Source organism: Sphaerodactylus townsendi, linkage group LG06 (genome assembly GCF_021028975.2).
Source record: "Sphaerodactylus townsendi isolate TG3544 linkage group LG06, MPM_Stown_v2.3, whole genome shotgun sequence".
NCBI lineage: Eukaryota > Metazoa > Chordata > Lepidosauria > Squamata > Sphaerodactylidae > Sphaerodactylus > Sphaerodactylus townsendi.
The window spans coordinates 130,514,940-130,533,710 of NC_059430.1; positions in this window are offsets into that span (position 1 = coordinate 130,514,940).

The window sequence follows — 18,771 nt, forward strand, 5'->3', positions numbered from 1 at the left end:
GGGGGGGGGGTGGGGGGGGGGGGGGGTGGGGGGGGGGGGGGGTGGGGGGGGGGGGGGGTGGGGGGGGGGGGGGGTGGGGGGGGGGGGGGGTGGGGGGGGGGGGGGGTGGGGGGGGGGGGGGGTGGGGGGGGGGGGGGGTGGGGGGGGGGGGGGGTGGGGGGGGGGGGGGGTGGGGGGGGGGGGGGGTGGGGGGGGGGGGGGGTGGGGGGGGGGGGGGGTGGGGGGGGGGGGGGGTGGGGGGGGGGGGGGGTGGGGGGGGGGGGGGGTGGGGGGGGGGGGGGGTGGGGGGGGGGGGGGGTGGGGGGGGGGGGGGGTGGGGGGGGGGGGGGGTGGGGGGGGGGGGGGGTGGGGGGGGGGGGGGGTGGGGGGGGGGGGGGGTGGGGGGGGGGGGGGGTGGGGGGGGGGGGGGGTGGGGGGGGGGGGGGGTGGGGGGGGGGGGGGGTGGGGGGGGGGGGGGGTGGGGGGGGGGGGGGGTGGGGGGGGGGGGGGGTGGGGGGGGGGGGGGGTGGGGGGGGGGGGGGGTGGGGGGGGGGGGGGGTGGGGGGGGGGGGGGGTGGGGGGGGGGGGGGGTGGGGGGGGGGGGGGGTGGGGGGGGGGGGGGGTGGGGGGGGGGGGGGGTGGGGGGGGGGGGGGGTGGGGGGGGGGGGGGGTGGGGGGGGGGGGGGGTGGGGGGGGGGGGGGGTGGGGGGGGGGGGGGGTGGGGGGGGGGGGGGGTGGGGGGGGGGGGGGGTGGGGGGGGGGGGGGGTGGGGGGGGGGGGGGGTGGGGGGGGGGGGGGGTGGGGGGGGGGGGGGGTGGGGGGGGGGGGGGGTGGGGGGGGGGGGGGGTGGGGGGGGGGGGGGGTGGGGGGGGGGGGGGGTGGGGGGGGGGGGGGGTGGGGGGGGGGGGGGGTGGGGGGGGGGGGGGGTGGGGGGGGGGGGGGGTGGGGGGGGGGGGGGGTGGGGGGGGGGGGGGGTGGGGGGGGGGGGGGGTGGGGGGGGGGGGGGGTGGGGGGGGGGGGGGGTGGGGGGGGGGGGGGGTGGGGGGGGGGGGGGGTGGGGGGGGGGGGGGGTGGGGGGGGGGGGGGGTGGGGGGGGGGGGGGGTGGGGGGGGGGGGGGGTGGGGGGGGGGGGGGGTGGGGGGGGGGGGGGGTGGGGGGGGGGGGGGGTGGGGGGGGGGGGGGGTGGGGGGGGGGGGGGGTGGGGGGGGGGGGGGGTGGGGGGGGGGGGGGGTGGGGGGGGGGGGGGGTGGGGGGGGGGGGGGGTGGGGGGGGGGGGGGGTGGGGGGGGGGGGGGGTGGGGGGGGGGGGGGGTGGGGGGGGGGGGGGGTGGGGGGGGGGGGGGGTGGGGGGGGGGGGGGGTGGGGGGGGGGGGGGGTGGGGGGGGGGGGGGGTGGGGGGGGGGGGGGGTGGGGGGGGGGGGGGGTGGGGGGGGGGGGGGGTGGGGGGGGGGGGGGGTGGGGGGGGGGGGGGGTGGGGGGGGGGGGGGGTGGGGGGGGGGGGGGGTGGGGGGGGGGGGGGGTGGGGGGGGGGGGGGGTGGGGGGGGGGGGGGGTGGGGGGGGGGGGGGGTGGGGGGGGGGGGGGGTGGGGGGGGGGGGGGGTGGGGGGGGGGGGGGGTGGGGGGGGGGGGGGGTGGGGGGGGGGGGGGGTGGGGGGGGGGGGGGGTGGGGGGGGGGGGGGGTGGGGGGGGGGGGGGGTGGGGGGGGGGGGGGGTGGGGGGGGGGGGGGGTGGGGGGGGGGGGGGGTGGGGGGGGGGGGGGGTGGGGGGGGGGGGGGGTGGGGGGGGGGGGGGGTGGGGGGGGGGGGGGGTGGGGGGGGGGGGGGGTGGGGGGGGGGGGGGGTGGGGGGGGGGGGGGGTGGGGGGGGGGGGGGGTGGGGGGGGGGGGGGGTGGGGGGGGGGGGGGGTGGGGGGGGGGGGGGGTGGGGGGGGGGGGGGGTGGGGGGGGGGGGGGGTGGGGGGGGGGGGGGGTGGGGGGGGGGGGGGGTGGGGGGGGGGGGGGGTGGGGGGGGGGGGGGGTGGGGGGGGGGGGGGGTGGGGGGGGGGGGGGGTGGGGGGGGGGGGGGGTGGGGGGGGGGGGGGGTGGGGGGGGGGGGGGGTGGGGGGGGGGGGGGGTGGGGGGGGGGGGGGGTGGGGGGGGGGGGGGGTGGGGGGGGGGGGGGGTGGGGGGGGGGGGGGGTGGGGGGGGGGGGGGGTGGGGGGGGGGGGGGGTGGGGGGGGGGGGGGGTGGGGGGGGGGGGGGGTGGGGGGGGGGGGGGGTGGGGGGGGGGGGGGGTGGGGGGGGGGGGGGGTGGGGGGGGGGGGGGGTGGGGGGGGGGGGGGGTGGGGGGGGGGGGGGGTGGGGGGGGGGGGGGGTGGGGGGGGGGGGGGGTGGGGGGGGGGGGGGGTGGGGGGGGGGGGGGGTGGGGGGGGGGGGGGGTGGGGGGGGGGGGGGGTGGGGGGGGGGGGGGGTGGGGGGGGGGGGGGGTGGGGGGGGGGGGGGGTGGGGGGGGGGGGGGGTGGGGGGGGGGGGGGGTGGGGGGGGGGGGGGGTGGGGGGGGGGGGGGGTGGGGGGGGGGGGGGGTGGGGGGGGGGGGGGGTGGGGGGGGGGGGGGGTGGGGGGGGGGGGGGGTGGGGGGGGGGGGGGGTGGGGGGGGGGGGGGGTGGGGGGGGGGGGGGGTGGGGGGGGGGGGGGGTGGGGGGGGGGGGGGGTGGGGGGGGGGGGGGGTGGGGGGGGGGGGGGGTGGGGGGGGGGGGGGGTGGGGGGGGGGGGGGGTGGGGGGGGGGGGGGGTGGGGGGGGGGGGGGGTGGGGGGGGGGGGGGGTGGGGGGGGGGGGGGGTGGGGGGGGGGGGGGGTGGGGGGGGGGGGGGGTGGGGGGGGGGGGGGGTGGGGGGGGGGGGGGGTGGGGGGGGGGGGGGGTGGGGGGGGGGGGGGGTGGGGGGGGGGGGGGGTGGGGGGGGGGGGGGGTGGGGGGGGGGGGGGGTGGGGGGGGGGGGGGGTGGGGGGGGGGGGGGGTGGGGGGGGGGGGGGGTGGGGGGGGGGGGGGGTGGGGGGGGGGGGGGGTGGGGGGGGGGGGGGGTGGGGGGGGGGGGGGGTGGGGGGGGGGGGGGGTGGGGGGGGGGGGGGGTGGGGGGGGGGGGGGGTGGGGGGGGGGGGGGGTGGGGGGGGGGGGGGGTGGGGGGGGGGGGGGGTGGGGGGGGGGGGGGGTGGGGGGGGGGGGGGGTGGGGGGGGGGGGGGGTGGGGGGGGGGGGGGGTGGGGGGGGGGGGGGGTGGGGGGGGGGGGGGGTGGGGGGGGGGGGGGGTGGGGGGGGGGGGGGGTGGGGGGGGGGGGGGGTGGGGGGGGGGGGGGGTGGGGGGGGGGGGGGGTGGGGGGGGGGGGGGGTGGGGGGGGGGGGGGGTGGGGGGGGGGGGGGGTGGGGGGGGGGGGGGGTGGGGGGGGGGGGGGGTGGGGGGGGGGGGGGGTGGGGGGGGGGGGGGGTGGGGGGGGGGGGGGGTGGGGGGGGGGGGGGGTGGGGGGGGGGGGGGGTGGGGGGGGGGGGGGGTGGGGGGGGGGGGGGGTGGGGGGGGGGGGGGGTGGGGGGGGGGGGGGGTGGGGGGGGGGGGGGGTGGGGGGGGGGGGGGGTGGGGGGGGGGGGGGGTGGGGGGGGGGGGGGGTGGGGGGGGGGGGGGGTGGGGGGGGGGGGGGGTGGGGGGGGGGGGGGGTGGGGGGGGGGGGGGGTGGGGGGGGGGGGGGGTGGGGGGGGGGGGGGGTGGGGGGGGGGGGGGGTGGGGGGGGGGGGGGGTGGGGGGGGGGGGGGGTGGGGGGGGGGGGGGGTGGGGGGGGGGGGGGGTGGGGGGGGGGGGGGGTGGGGGGGGGGGGGGGTGGGGGGGGGGGGGGGTGGGGGGGGGGGGGGGTGGGGGGGGGGGGGGGTGGGGGGGGGGGGGGGTGGGGGGGGGGGGGGGTGGGGGGGGGGGGGGGTGGGGGGGGGGGGGGGTGGGGGGGGGGGGGGGTGGGGGGGGGGGGGGGTGGGGGGGGGGGGGGGTGGGGGGGGGGGGGGGTGGGGGGGGGGGGGGGTGGGGGGGGGGGGGGGTGGGGGGGGGGGGGGGTGGGGGGGGGGGGGGGTGGGGGGGGGGGGGGGTGGGGGGGGGGGGGGGTGGGGGGGGGGGGGGGTGGGGGGGGGGGGGGGTGGGGGGGGGGGGGGGTGGGGGGGGGGGGGGGTGGGGGGGGGGGGGGGTGGGGGGGGGGGGGGGTGGGGGGGGGGGGGGGTGGGGGGGGGGGGGGGTGGGGGGGGGGGGGGGTGGGGGGGGGGGGGGGTGGGGGGGGGGGGGGGTGGGGGGGGGGGGGGGTGGGGGGGGGGGGGGGTGGGGGGGGGGGGGGGTGGGGGGGGGGGGGGGTGGGGGGGGGGGGGGGTGGGGGGGGGGGGGGGTGGGGGGGGGGGGGGGTGGGGGGGGGGGGGGGTGGGGGGGGGGGGGGGTGGGGGGGGGGGGGGGTGGGGGGGGGGGGGGGTGGGGGGGGGGGGGGGTGGGGGGGGGGGGGGGTGGGGGGGGGGGGGGGTGGGGGGGGGGGGGGGTGGGGGGGGGGGGGGGTGGGGGGGGGGGGGGGTGGGGGGGGGGGGGGGTGGGGGGGGGGGGGGGTGGGGGGGGGGGGGGGTGGGGGGGGGGGGGGGTGGGGGGGGGGGGGGGTGGGGGGGGGGGGGGGTGGGGGGGGGGGGGGGTGGGGGGGGGGGGGGGTGGGGGGGGGGGGGGGTGGGGGGGGGGGGGGGTGGGGGGGGGGGGGGGTGGGGGGGGGGGGGGGTGGGGGGGGGGGGGGGTGGGGGGGGGGGGGGGTGGGGGGGGGGGGGGGTGGGGGGGGGGGGGGGTGGGGGGGGGGGGGGGTGGGGGGGGGGGGGGGTGGGGGGGGGGGGGGGTGGGGGGGGGGGGGGGTGGGGGGGGGGGGGGGTGGGGGGGGGGGGGGGTGGGGGGGGGGGGGGGTGGGGGGGGGGGGGGGTGGGGGGGGGGGGGGGTGGGGGGGGGGGGGGGTGGGGGGGGGGGGGGGTGGGGGGGGGGGGGGGTGGGGGGGGGGGGGGGTGGGGGGGGGGGGGGGTGGGGGGGGGGGGGGGTGGGGGGGGGGGGGGGTGGGGGGGGGGGGGGGTGGGGGGGGGGGGGGGTGGGGGGGGGGGGGGGTGGGGGGGGGGGGGGGTGGGGGGGGGGGGGGGTGGGGGGGGGGGGGGGTGGGGGGGGGGGGGGGTGGGGGGGGGGGGGGGTGGGGGGGGGGGGGGGTGGGGGGGGGGGGGGGTGGGGGGGGGGGGGGGTGGGGGGGGGGGGGGGTGGGGGGGGGGGGGGGTGGGGGGGGGGGGGGGTGGGGGGGGGGGGGGGTGGGGGGGGGGGGGGGTGGGGGGGGGGGGGGGTGGGGGGGGGGGGGGGTGGGGGGGGGGGGGGGTGGGGGGGGGGGGGGGTGGGGGGGGGGGGGGGTGGGGGGGGGGGGGGGTGGGGGGGGGGGGGGGTGGGGGGGGGGGGGGGTGGGGGGGGGGGGGGGTGGGGGGGGGGGGGGGTGGGGGGGGGGGGGGGTGGGGGGGGGGGGGGGTGGGGGGGGGGGGGGGTGGGGGGGGGGGGGGGTGGGGGGGGGGGGGGGTGGGGGGGGGGGGGGGTGGGGGGGGGGGGGGGTGGGGGGGGGGGGGGGTGGGGGGGGGGGGGGGTGGGGGGGGGGGGGGGTGGGGGGGGGGGGGGGTGGGGGGGGGGGGGGGTGGGGGGGGGGGGGGGTGGGGGGGGGGGGGGGTGGGGGGGGGGGGGGGTGGGGGGGGGGGGGGGTGGGGGGGGGGGGGGGTGGGGGGGGGGGGGGGTGGGGGGGGGGGGGGGTGGGGGGGGGGGGGGGTGGGGGGGGGGGGGGGTGGGGGGGGGGGGGGGTGGGGGGGGGGGGGGGTGGGGGGGGGGGGGGGTGGGGGGGGGGGGGGGTGGGGGGGGGGGGGGGTGGGGGGGGGGGGGGGTGGGGGGGGGGGGGGGTGGGGGGGGGGGGGGGTGGGGGGGGGGGGGGGTGGGGGGGGGGGGGGGTGGGGGGGGGGGGGGGTGGGGGGGGGGGGGGGTGGGGGGGGGGGGGGGTGGGGGGGGGGGGGGGTGGGGGGGGGGGGGGGTGGGGGGGGGGGGGGGTGGGGGGGGGGGGGGGTGGGGGGGGGGGGGGGTGGGGGGGGGGGGGGGTGGGGGGGGGGGGGGGTGGGGGGGGGGGGGGGTGGGGGGGGGGGGGGGTGGGGGGGGGGGGGGGTGGGGGGGGGGGGGGGTGGGGGGGGGGGGGGGTGGGGGGGGGGGGGGGTGGGGGGGGGGGGGGGTGGGGGGGGGGGGGGGTGGGGGGGGGGGGGGGTGGGGGGGGGGGGGGGTGGGGGGGGGGGGGGGTGGGGGGGGGGGGGGGTGGGGGGGGGGGGGGGTGGGGGGGGGGGGGGGTGGGGGGGGGGGGGGGTGGGGGGGGGGGGGGGTGGGGGGGGGGGGGGGTGGGGGGGGGGGGGGGTGGGGGGGGGGGGGGGTGGGGGGGGGGGGGGGTGGGGGGGGGGGGGGGTGGGGGGGGGGGGGGGTGGGGGGGGGGGGGGGTGGGGGGGGGGGGGGGTGGGGGGGGGGGGGGGTGGGGGGGGGGGGGGGTGGGGGGGGGGGGGGGTGGGGGGGGGGGGGGGTGGGGGGGGGGGGGGGTGGGGGGGGGGGGGGGTGGGGGGGGGGGGGGGTGGGGGGGGGGGGGGGTGGGGGGGGGGGGGGGTGGGGGGGGGGGGGGGTGGGGGGGGGGGGGGGTGGGGGGGGGGGGGGGTGGGGGGGGGGGGGGGTGGGGGGGGGGGGGGGTGGGGGGGGGGGGGGGTGGGGGGGGGGGGGGGTGGGGGGGGGGGGGGGTGGGGGGGGGGGGGGGTGGGGGGGGGGGGGGGTGGGGGGGGGGGGGGGTGGGGGGGGGGGGGGGTGGGGGGGGGGGGGGGTGGGGGGGGGGGGGGGTGGGGGGGGGGGGGGGTGGGGGGGGGGGGGGGTGGGGGGGGGGGGGGGTGGGGGGGGGGGGGGGTGGGGGGGGGGGGGGGTGGGGGGGGGGGGGGGTGGGGGGGGGGGGGGGTGGGGGGGGGGGGGGGTGGGGGGGGGGGGGGGTGGGGGGGGGGGGGGGTGGGGGGGGGGGGGGGTGGGGGGGGGGGGGGGTGGGGGGGGGGGGGGGTGGGGGGGGGGGGGGGTGGGGGGGGGGGGGGGTGGGGGGGGGGGGGGGTGGGGGGGGGGGGGGGTGGGGGGGGGGGGGGGTGGGGGGGGGGGGGGGTGGGGGGGGGGGGGGGTGGGGGGGGGGGGGGGTGGGGGGGGGGGGGGGTGGGGGGGGGGGGGGGTGGGGGGGGGGGGGGGTGGGGGGGGGGGGGGGTGGGGGGGGGGGGGGGTGGGGGGGGGGGGGGGTGGGGGGGGGGGGGGGTGGGGGGGGGGGGGGGTGGGGGGGGGGGGGGGTGGGGGGGGGGGGGGGTGGGGGGGGGGGGGGGTGGGGGGGGGGGGGGGTGGGGGGGGGGGGGGGTGGGGGGGGGGGGGGGTGGGGGGGGGGGGGGGTGGGGGGGGGGGGGGGTGGGGGGGGGGGGGGGTGGGGGGGGGGGGGGGTGGGGGGGGGGGGGGGTGGGGGGGGGGGGGGGTGGGGGGGGGGGGGGGTGGGGGGGGGGGGGGGTGGGGGGGGGGGGGGGTGGGGGGGGGGGGGGGTGGGGGGGGGGGGGGGTGGGGGGGGGGGGGGGTGGGGGGGGGGGGGGGTGGGGGGGGGGGGGGGTGGGGGGGGGGGGGGGTGGGGGGGGGGGGGGGTGGGGGGGGGGGGGGGTGGGGGGGGGGGGGGGTGGGGGGGGGGGGGGGTGGGGGGGGGGGGGGGTGGGGGGGGGGGGGGGTGGGGGGGGGGGGGGGTGGGGGGGGGGGGGGGTGGGGGGGGGGGGGGGTGGGGGGGGGGGGGGGTGGGGGGGGGGGGGGGTGGGGGGGGGGGGGGGTGGGGGGGGGGGGGGGTGGGGGGGGGGGGGGGTGGGGGGGGGGGGGGGTGGGGGGGGGGGGGGGTGGGGGGGGGGGGGGGTGGGGGGGGGGGGGGGTGGGGGGGGGGGGGGGTGGGGGGGGGGGGGGGTGGGGGGGGGGGGGGGTGGGGGGGGGGGGGGGTGGGGGGGGGGGGGGGTGGGGGGGGGGGGGGGTGGGGGGGGGGGGGGGTGGGGGGGGGGGGGGGTGGGGGGGGGGGGGGGTGGGGGGGGGGGGGGGTGGGGGGGGGGGGGGGTGGGGGGGGGGGGGGGTGGGGGGGGGGGGGGGTGGGGGGGGGGGGGGGTGGGGGGGGGGGGGGGTGGGGGGGGGGGGGGGTGGGGGGGGGGGGGGGTGGGGGGGGGGGGGGGTGGGGGGGGGGGGGGGTGGGGGGGGGGGGGGGTGGGGGGGGGGGGGGGTGGGGGGGGGGGGGGGTGGGGGGGGGGGGGGGTGGGGGGGGGGGGGGGTGGGGGGGGGGGGGGGTGGGGGGGGGGGGGGGTGGGGGGGGGGGGGGGTGGGGGGGGGGGGGGGTGGGGGGGGGGGGGGGTGGGGGGGGGGGGGGGTGGGGGGGGGGGGGGGTGGGGGGGGGGGGGGGTGGGGGGGGGGGGGGGTGGGGGGGGGGGGGGGTGGGGGGGGGGGGGGGTGGGGGGGGGGGGGGGTGGGGGGGGGGGGGGGTGGGGGGGGGGGGGGGTGGGGGGGGGGGGGGGTGGGGGGGGGGGGGGGTGGGGGGGGGGGGGGGTGGGGGGGGGGGGGGGTGGGGGGGGGGGGGGGTGGGGGGGGGGGGGGGTGGGGGGGGGGGGGGGTGGGGGGGGGGGGGGGTGGGGGGGGGGGGGGGTGGGGGGGGGGGGGGGTGGGGGGGGGGGGGGGTGGGGGGGGGGGGGGGTGGGGGGGGGGGGGGGTGGGGGGGGGGGGGGGTGGGGGGGGGGGGGGGTGGGGGGGGGGGGGGGTGGGGGGGGGGGGGGGTGGGGGGGGGGGGGGGTGGGGGGGGGGGGGGGTGGGGGGGGGGGGGGGTGGGGGGGGGGGGGGGTGGGGGGGGGGGGGGGTGGGGGGGGGGGGGGGTGGGGGGGGGGGGGGGTGGGGGGGGGGGGGGGTGGGGGGGGGGGGGGGTGGGGGGGGGGGGGGGTGGGGGGGGGGGGGGGTGGGGGGGGGGGGGGGTGGGGGGGGGGGGGGGTGGGGGGGGGGGGGGGTGGGGGGGGGGGGGGGTGGGGGGGGGGGGGGGTGGGGGGGGGGGGGGGTGGGGGGGGGGGGGGGTGGGGGGGGGGGGGGGTGGGGGGGGGGGGGGGTGGGGGGGGGGGGGGGTGGGGGGGGGGGGGGGTGGGGGGGGGGGGGGGTGGGGGGGGGGGGGGGTGGGGGGGGGGGGGGGTGGGGGGGGGGGGGGGTGGGGGGGGGGGGGGGTGGGGGGGGGGGGGGGTGGGGGGGGGGGGGGGTGGGGGGGGGGGGGGGTGGGGGGGGGGGGGGGTGGGGGGGGGGGGGGGTGGGGGGGGGGGGGGGTGGGGGGGGGGGGGGGTGGGGGGGGGGGGGGGTGGGGGGGGGGGGGGGTGGGGGGGGGGGGGGGTGGGGGGGGGGGGGGGTGGGGGGGGGGGGGGGTGGGGGGGGGGGGGGGTGGGGGGGGGGGGGGGTGGGGGGGGGGGGGGGTGGGGGGGGGGGGGGGTGGGGGGGGGGGGGGGTGGGGGGGGGGGGGGGTGGGGGGGGGGGGGGGTGGGGGGGGGGGGGGGTGGGGGGGGGGGGGGGTGGGGGGGGGGGGGGGTGGGGGGGGGGGGGGGTGGGGGGGGGGGGGGGTGGGGGGGGGGGGGGGTGGGGGGGGGGGGGGGTGGGGGGGGGGGGGGGTGGGGGGGGGGGGGGGTGGGGGGGGGGGGGGGTGGGGGGGGGGGGGGGTGGGGGGGGGGGGGGGTGGGGGGGGGGGGGGGTGGGGGGGGGGGGGGGTGGGGGGGGGGGGGGGTGGGGGGGGGGGGGGGTGGGGGGGGGGGGGGGTGGGGGGGGGGGGGGGTGGGGGGGGGGGGGGGTGGGGGGGGGGGGGGGTGGGGGGGGGGGGGGGTGGGGGGGGGGGGGGGTGGGGGGGGGGGGGGGTGGGGGGGGGGGGGGGTGGGGGGGGGGGGGGGTGGGGGGGGGGGGGGGTGGGGGGGGGGGGGGGTGGGGGGGGGGGGGGGTGGGGGGGGGGGGGGGTGGGGGGGGGGGGGGGTGGGGGGGGGGGGGGGTGGGGGGGGGGGGGGGTGGGGGGGGGGGGGGGTGGGGGGGGGGGGGGGTGGGGGGGGGGGGGGGTGGGGGGGGGGGGGGGTGGGGGGGGGGGGGGGTGGGGGGGGGGGGGGGTGGGGGGGGGGGGGGGTGGGGGGGGGGGGGGGTGGGGGGGGGGGGGGGTGGGGGGGGGGGGGGGTGGGGGGGGGGGGGGGTGGGGGGGGGGGGGGGTGGGGGGGGGGGGGGGTGGGGGGGGGGGGGGGTGGGGGGGGGGGGGGGTGGGGGGGGGGGGGGGTGGGGGGGGGGGGGGGTGGGGGGGGGGGGGGGTGGGGGGGGGGGGGGGTGGGGGGGGGGGGGGGTGGGGGGGGGGGGGGGTGGGGGGGGGGGGGGGTGGGGGGGGGGGGGGGTGGGGGGGGGGGGGGGTGGGGGGGGGGGGGGGTGGGGGGGGGGGGGGGTGGGGGGGGGGGGGGGTGGGGGGGGGGGGGGGTGGGGGGGGGGGGGGGTGGGGGGGGGGGGGGGTGGGGGGGGGGGGGGGTGGGGGGGGGGGGGGGTGGGGGGGGGGGGGGGTGGGGGGGGGGGGGGGTGGGGGGGGGGGGGGGTGGGGGGGGGGGGGGGTGGGGGGGGGGGGGGGTGGGGGGGGGGGGGGGTGGGGGGGGGGGGGGGTGGGGGGGGGGGGGGGTGGGGGGGGGGGGGGGTGGGGGGGGGGGGGGGTGGGGGGGGGGGGGGGTGGGGGGGGGGGGGGGTGGGGGGGGGGGGGGGTGGGGGGGGGGGGGGGTGGGGGGGGGGGGGGGTGGGGGGGGGGGGGGGTGGGGGGGGGGGGGGGTGGGGGGGGGGGGGGGTGGGGGGGGGGGGGGGTGGGGGGGGGGGGGGGTGGGGGGGGGGGGGGGTGGGGGGGGGGGGGGGTGGGGGGGGGGGGGGGTGGGGGGGGGGGGGGGTGGGGGGGGGGGGGGGTGGGGGGGGGGGGGGGTGGGGGGGGGGGGGGGTGGGGGGGGGGGGGGGTGGGGGGGGGGGGGGGTGGGGGGGGGGGGGGGTGGGGGGGGGGGGGGGTGGGGGGGGGGGGGGGTGGGGGGGGGGGGGGGTGGGGGGGGGGGGGGGTGGGGGGGGGGGGGGGTGGGGGGGGGGGGGGGTGGGGGGGGGGGGGGGTGGGGGGGGGGGGGGGTGGGGGGGGGGGGGGGTGGGGGGGGGGGGGGGTGGGGGGGGGGGGGGGTGGGGGGGGGGGGGGGTGGGGGGGGGGGGGGGTGGGGGGGGGGGGGGGTGGGGGGGGGGGGGGGTGGGGGGGGGGGGGGGTGGGGGGGGGGGGGGGTGGGGGGGGGGGGGGGTGGGGGGGGGGGGGGGTGGGGGGGGGGGGGGGTGGGGGGGGGGGGGGGTGGGGGGGGGGGGGGGTGGGGGGGGGGGGGGGTGGGGGGGGGGGGGGGTGGGGGGGGGGGGGGGTGGGGGGGGGGGGGGGTGGGGGGGGGGGGGGGTGGGGGGGGGGGGGGGTGGGGGGGGGGGGGGGTGGGGGGGGGGGGGGGTGGGGGGGGGGGGGGGTGGGGGGGGGGGGGGGTGGGGGGGGGGGGGGGTGGGGGGGGGGGGGGGTGGGGGGGGGGGGGGGTGGGGGGGGGGGGGGGTGGGGGGGGGGGGGGGTGGGGGGGGGGGGGGGTGGGGGGGGGGGGGGGTGGGGGGGGGGGGGGGTGGGGGGGGGGGGGGGTGGGGGGGGGGGGGGGTGGGGGGGGGGGGGGGTGGGGGGGGGGGGGGGTGGGGGGGGGGGGGGGTGGGGGGGGGGGGGGGTGGGGGGGGGGGGGGGTGGGGGGGGGGGGGGGTGGGGGGGGGGGGGGGTGGGGGGGGGGGGGGGTGGGGGGGGGGGGGGGTGGGGGGGGGGGGGGGTGGGGGGGGGGGGGGGTGGGGGGGGGGGGGGGTGGGGGGGGGGGGGGGTGGGGGGGGGGGGGGGTGGGGGGGGGGGGGGGTGGGGGGGGGGGGGGGTGGGGGGGGGGGGGGGTGGGGGGGGGGGGGGGTGGGGGGGGGGGGGGGTGGGGGGGGGGGGGGGTGGGGGGGGGGGGGGGTGGGGGGGGGGGGGGGTGGGGGGGGGGGGGGGTGGGGGGGGGGGGGGGTGGGGGGGGGGGGGGGTGGGGGGGGGGGGGGGTGGGGGGGGGGGGGGGTGGGGGGGGGGGGGGGTGGGGGGGGGGGGGGGTGGGGGGGGGGGGGGGTGGGGGGGGGGGGGGGTGGGGGGGGGGGGGGGTGGGGGGGGGGGGGGGTGGGGGGGGGGGGGGGTGGGGGGGGGGGGGGGTGGGGGGGGGGGGGGGTGGGGGGGGGGGGGGGTGGGGGGGGGGGGGGGTGGGGGGGGGGGGGGGTGGGGGGGGGGGGGGGTGGGGGGGGGGGGGGGTGGGGGGGGGGGGGGGTGGGGGGGGGGGGGGGTGGGGGGGGGGGGGGGTGGGGGGGGGGGGGGGTGGGGGGGGGGGGGGGTGGGGGGGGGGGGGGGTGGGGGGGGGGGGGGGTGGGGGGGGGGGGGGGTGGGGGGGGGGGGGGGTGGGGGGGGGGGGGGGTGGGGGGGGGGGGGGGTGGGGGGGGGGGGGGGTGGGGGGGGGGGGGGGTGGGGGGGGGGGGGGGTGGGGGGGGGGGGGGGTGGGGGGGGGGGGGGGTGGGGGGGGGGGGGGGTGGGGGGGGGGGGGGGTGGGGGGGGGGGGGGGTGGGGGGGGGGGGGGGTGGGGGGGGGGGGGGGTGGGGGGGGGGGGGGGTGGGGGGGGGGGGGGGTGGGGGGGGGGGGGGGTGGGGGGGGGGGGGGGTGGGGGGGGGGGGGGGTGGGGGGGGGGGGGGGTGGGGGGGGGGGGGGGTGGGGGGGGGGGGGGGTGGGGGGGGGGGGGGGTGGGGGGGGGGGGGGGTGGGGGGGGGGGGGGGTGGGGGGGGGGGGGGGTGGGGGGGGGGGGGGGTGGGGGGGGGGGGGGGTGGGGGGGGGGGGGGGTGGGGGGGGGGGGGGGTGGGGGGGGGGGGGGGTGGGGGGGGGGGGGGGTGGGGGGGGGGGGGGGTGGGGGGGGGGGGGGGTGGGGGGGGGGGGGGGTGGGGGGGGGGGGGGGTGGGGGGGGGGGGGGGTGGGGGGGGGGGGGGGTGGGGGGGGGGGGGGGTGGGGGGGGGGGGGGGTGGGGGGGGGGGGGGGTGGGGGGGGGGGGGGGTGGGGGGGGGGGGGGGTGGGGGGGGGGGGGGGTGGGGGGGGGGGGGGGTGGGGGGGGGGGGGGGTGGGGGGGGGGGGGGGTGGGGGGGGGGGGGGGTGGGGGGGGGGGGGGGTGGGGGGGGGGGGGGGTGGGGGGGGGGGGGGGTGGGGGGGGGGGGGGGTGGGGGGGGGGGGGGGTGGGGGGGGGGGGGGGTGGGGGGGGGGGGGGGTGGGGGGGGGGGGGGGTGGGGGGGGGGGGGGGTGGGGGGGGGGGGGGGTGGGGGGGGGGGGGGGTGGGGGGGGGGGGGGGTGGGGGGGGGGGGGGGTGGGGGGGGGGGGGGGTGGGGGGGGGGGGGGGTGGGGGGGGGGGGGGGTGGGGGGGGGGGGGGGTGGGGGGGGGGGGGGGTGGGGGGGGGGGGGGGTGGGGGGGGGGGGGGGTGGGGGGGGGGGGGGGTGGGGGGGGGGGGGGGTGGGGGGGGGGGGGGGTGGGGGGGGGGGGGGGTGGGGGGGGGGGGGGGTGGGGGGGGGGGGGGGTGGGGGGGGGGGGGGGTGGGGGGGGGGGGGGGTGGGGGGGGGGGGGGGTGGGGGGGGGGGGGGGTGGGGGGGGGGGGGGGTGGGGGGGGGGGGGGGTGGGGGGGGGGGGGGGTGGGGGGGGGGGGGGGTGGGGGGGGGGGGGGGTGGGGGGGGGGGGGGGTGGGGGGGGGGGGGGGTGGGGGGGGGGGGGGGTGGGGGGGGGGGGGGGTGGGGGGGGGGGGGGGTGGGGGGGGGGGGGGGTGGGGGGGGGGGGGGGTGGGGGGGGGGGGGGGTGGGGGGGGGGGGGGGTGGGGGGGGGGGGGGGTGGGGGGGGGGGGGGGTGGGGGGGGGGGGGGGTGGGGGGGGGGGGGGGTGGGGGGGGGGGGGGGTGGGGGGGGGGGGGGGTGGGGGGGGGGGGGGGTGGGGGGGGGGGGGGGTGGGGGGGGGGGGGGGTGGGGGGGGGGGGGGGTGGGGGGGGGGGGGGGTGGGGGGGGGGGGGGGTGGGGGGGGGGGGGGGTGGGGGGGGGGGGGGGTGGGGGGGGGGGGGGGTGGGGGGGGGGGGGGGTGGGGGGGGGGGGGGGTGGGGGGGGGGGGGGGTGGGGGGGGGGGGGGGTGGGGGGGGGGGGGGGTGGGGGGGGGGGGGGGTGGGGGGGGGGGGGGGTGGGGGGGGGGGGGGGTGGGGGGGGGGGGGGGTGGGGGGGGGGGGGGGTGGGGGGGGGGGGGGGTGGGGGGGGGGGGGGGTGGGGGGGGGGGGGGGTGGGGGGGGGGGGGGGTGGGGGGGGGGGGGGGTGGGGGGGGGGGGGGGTGGGGGGGGGGGGGGGTGGGGGGGGGGGGGGGTGGGGGGGGGGGGGGGTGGGGGGGGGGGGGGGTGGGGGGGGGGGGGGGTGGGGGGGGGGGGGGGTGGGGGGGGGGGGGGGTGGGGGGGGGGGGGGGTGGGGGGGGGGGGGGGTGGGGGGGGGGGGGGGTGGGGGGGGGGGGGGGTGGGGGGGGGGGGGGGTGGGGGGGGGGGGGGGTGGGGGGGGGGGGGGGTGGGGGGGGGGGGGGGTGGGGGGGGGGGGGGGTGGGGGGGGGGGGGGGTGGGGGGGGGGGGGGGTGGGGGGGGGGGGGGGTGGGGGGGGGGGGGGGTGGGGGGGGGGGGGGGTGGGGGGGGGGGGGGGTGGGGGGGGGGGGGGGTGGGGGGGGGGGGGGGTGGGGGGGGGGGGGGGTGGGGGGGGGGGGGGGTGGGGGGGGGGGGGGGTGGGGGGGGGGGGGGGTGGGGGGGGGGGGGGGTGGGGGGGGGGGGGGGTGGGGGGGGGGGGGGGTGGGGGGGGGGGGGGGTGGGGGGGGGGGGGGGTGGGGGGGGGGGGGGGTGGGGGGGGGGGGGGGTGGGGGGGGGGGGGGGTGGGGGGGGGGGGGGGTGGGGGGGGGGGGGGGTGGGGGGGGGGGGGGGTGGGGGGGGGGGGGGGTGGGGGGGGGGGGGGGTGGGGGGGGGGGGGGGTGGGGGGGGGGGGGGGTGGGGGGGGGGGGGGGTGGGGGGGGGGGGGGGTGGGGGGGGGGGGGGGTGGGGGGGGGGGGGGGTGGGGGGGGGGGGGGGTGGGGGGGGGGGGGGGTGGGGGGGGGGGGGGGTGGGGGGGGGGGGGGGTGGGGGGGGGGGGGGGTGGGGGGGGGGGGGGGTGGGGGGGGGGGGGGGTGGGGGGGGGGGGGGGTGGGGGGGGGGGGGGGTGGGGGGGGGGGGGGGTGGGGGGGGGGGGGGGTGGGGGGGGGGGGGGGTGGGGGGGGGGGGGGGTGGGGGGGGGGGGGGGTGGGGGGGGGGGGGGGTGGGGGGGGGGGGGGGTGGGGGGGGGGGGGGGTGGGGGGGGGGGGGGGTGGGGGGGGGGGGGGGTGGGGGGGGGGGGGGGTGGGGGGGGGGGGGGGTGGGGGGGGGGGGGGGTGGGGGGGGGGGGGGGTGGGGGGGGGGGGGGGTGGGGGGGGGGGGGGGTGGGGGGGGGGGGGGGTGGGGGGGGGGGGGGGTGGGGGGGGGGGGGGGTGGGGGGGGGGGGGGGTGGGGGGGGGGGGGGGTGGGGGGGGGGGGGGGTGGGGGGGGGGGGGGGTGGGGGGGGGGGGGGGTGGGGGGGGGGGGGGGTGGGGGGGGGGGGGGGTGGGGGGGGGGGGGGGTGGGGGGGGGGGGGGGTGGGGGGGGGGGGGGGTGGGGGGGGGGGGGGGTGGGGGGGGGGGGGGGTGGGGGGGGGGGGGGGTGGGGGGGGGGGGGGGTGGGGGGGGGGGGGGGTGGGGGGGGGGGGGGGTGGGGGGGGGGGGGGGTGGGGGGGGGGGGGGGTGGGGGGGGGGGGGGGTGGGGGGGGGGGGGGGTGGGGGGGGGGGGGGGTGGGGGGGGGGGGGGGTGGGGGGGGGGGGGGGTGGGGGGGGGGGGGGGTGGGGGGGGGGGGGGGTGGGGGGGGGGGGGGGTGGGGGGGGGGGGGGGTGGGGGGGGGGGGGGGTGGGGGGGGGGGGGGGTGGGGGGGGGGGGGGGTGGGGGGGGGGGGGGGTGGGGGGGGGGGGGGGTGGGGGGGGGGGGGGGTGGGGGGGGGGGGGGGTGGGGGGGGGGGGGGGTGGGGGGGGGGGGGGGTGGGGGGGGGGGGGGGTGGGGGGGGGGGGGGGTGGGGGGGGGGGGGGGTGGGGGGGGGGGGGGGTGGGGGGGGGGGGGGGTGGGGGGGGGGGGGGGTGGGGGGGGGGGGGGGTGGGGGGGGGGGGGGGTGGGGGGGGGGGGGGGTGGGGGGGGGGGGGGGTGGGGGGGGGGGGGGGTGGGGGGGGGGGGGGGTGGGGGGGGGGGGGGGTGGGGGGGGGGGGGGGTGGGGGGGGGGGGGGGTGGGGGGGGGGGGGGGTGGGGGGGGGGGGGGGTGGGGGGGGGGGGGGGTGGGGGGGGGGGGGGGTGGGGGGGGGGGGGGGTGGGGGGGGGGGGGGGTGGGGGGGGGGGGGGGTGGGGGGGGGGGGGGGTGGGGGGGGGGGGGGGTGGGGGGGGGGGGGGGTGGGGGGGGGGGGGGGTGGGGGGGGGGGGGGGTGGGGGGGGGGGGGGGTGGGGGGGGGGGGGGGTGGGGGGGGGGGGGGGTGGGGGGGGGGGGGGGTGGGGGGGGGGGGGGGTGGGGGGGGGGGGGGGTGGGGGGGGGGGGGGGTGGGGGGGGGGGGGGGTGGGGGGGGGGGGGGGTGGGGGGGGGGGGGGGTGGGGGGGGGGGGGGGTGGGGGGGGGGGGGGGTGGGGGGGGGGGGGGGTGGGGGGGGGGGGGGGTGGGGGGGGGGGGGGGTGGGGGGGGGGGGGGGTGGGGGGGGGGGGGGGTGGGGGGGGGGGGGGGTGGGGGGGGGGGGGGGTGGGGGGGGGGGGGGGTGGGGGGGGGGGGGGGTGGGGGGGGGGGGGGGTGGGGGGGGGGGGGGGTGGGGGGGGGGGGGGGTGGGGGGGGGGGGGGGTGGGGGGGGGGGGGGGTGGGGGGGGGGGGGGGTGGGGGGGGGGGGGGGTGGGGGGGGGGGGGGGTGGGGGGGGGGGGGGGTGGGGGGGGGGGGGGGTGGGGGGGGGGGGGGGTGGGGGGGGGGGGGGGTGGGGGGGGGGGGGGGTGGGGGGGGGGGGGGGTGGGGGGGGGGGGGGGTGGGGGGGGGGGGGGGTGGGGGGGGGGGGGGGTGGGGGGGGGGGGGGGTGGGGGGGGGGGGGGGTGGGGGGGGGGGGGGGTGGGGGGGGGGGGGGGTGGGGGGGGGGGGGGGTGGGGGGGGGGGGGGGTGGGGGGGGGGGGGGGTGGGGGGGGGGGGGGGTGGGGGGGGGGGGGGGTGGGGGGGGGGGGGGGTGGGGGGGGGGGGGGGTGGGGGGGGGGGGGGGTGGGGGGGGGGGGGGGTGGGGGGGGGGGGGGGTGGGGGGGGGGGGGGGTGGGGGGGGGGGGGGGTGGGGGGGGGGGGGGGTGGGGGGGGGGGGGGGTGGGGGGGGGGGGGGGTGGGGGGGGGGGGGGGTGGGGGGGGGGGGGGGTGGGGGGGGGGGGGGGTGGGGGGGGGGGGGGGTGGGGGGGGGGGGGGGTGGGGGGGGGGGGGGGTGGGGGGGGGGGGGGGTGGGGGGGGGGGGGGGTGGGGGGGGGGGGGGGTGGGGGGGGGGGGGGGTGGGGGGGGGGGGGGGTGGGGGGCCTTTGGGGAGCTCGCTCACATGCAGGATGTGAAAGCAATGGCCTTCTGCTGCTGCTGCTCCCGAGCACCTGGTCTGCTAAGGCATTTGCAATTTGAGATCAAGGAGGATCAAGATTGGTAGCCATAGATCGACTTCTCCTCCATAAATCTGTCCAAGCCCTTTTTAAAGCTATCCAGGTCAGTGGCCATCACCACCTCCTGTGGCAGCATGTTCCAAACACCAATCACACGTTGCGTGAAGAAGTGTTTCCTTTTATTAGTCCTAATTCTTCCCCCCAGCATTTTCAATGGATGCCCCTTGGTTCGAGTATTCTCTCTGTCCACATTGTCTACCCTGTGCATAATTTTATAGACTTCAAACATATCCCCCCTCAGACGTCTCCTCTCCAAACTAAAGAGTCCCAAACGCTGCAGCCTCTCCTCATGAGGAAGGTGCTCCAATCCTTCAATCATCCTCGTTGCCCTTCTCTGCACTTTTTCTGTCTCTTCGATATCCCAGTTTAACTGTGCCTACCACACACACACCCCGATACAAATCATGAGGTTATTATTGTGTATCAGTTCGCATGGCACTTGATAAGAGTAACACATGCAAAAAAAAATAAAATCACAGGCCTCAAATTCCTCAAGGCGAGTTTTATAGTGCAGCCCCCCTCAGTTTGGGGTTTCTAGTGATCGCCTGCCTTTGCATCGAAGTAAAGACCAGCCCAGAAACTAGCAGTGCATCTGCTAAGTGGGCCTAAATGAGCTTTCTCGGCCAAGGGCTCTTGGTGCAATTTGGTGGTATGGCAACTTAGAAGACTCTGTTCCACCAAAAGATAAAACTGCGGAAGTGAAAGTAGTGTGCTTCCACTGTAGAAAAAAGATACTGGTATTAAAATGGCTGCTGCAGATAAAACCTCCTGTATCTCTGGAATCCCTTGGGCTATCACAGTGGTTTTAACTGCATTCTGCAGAACCTTCCAAATTAGGGAGCA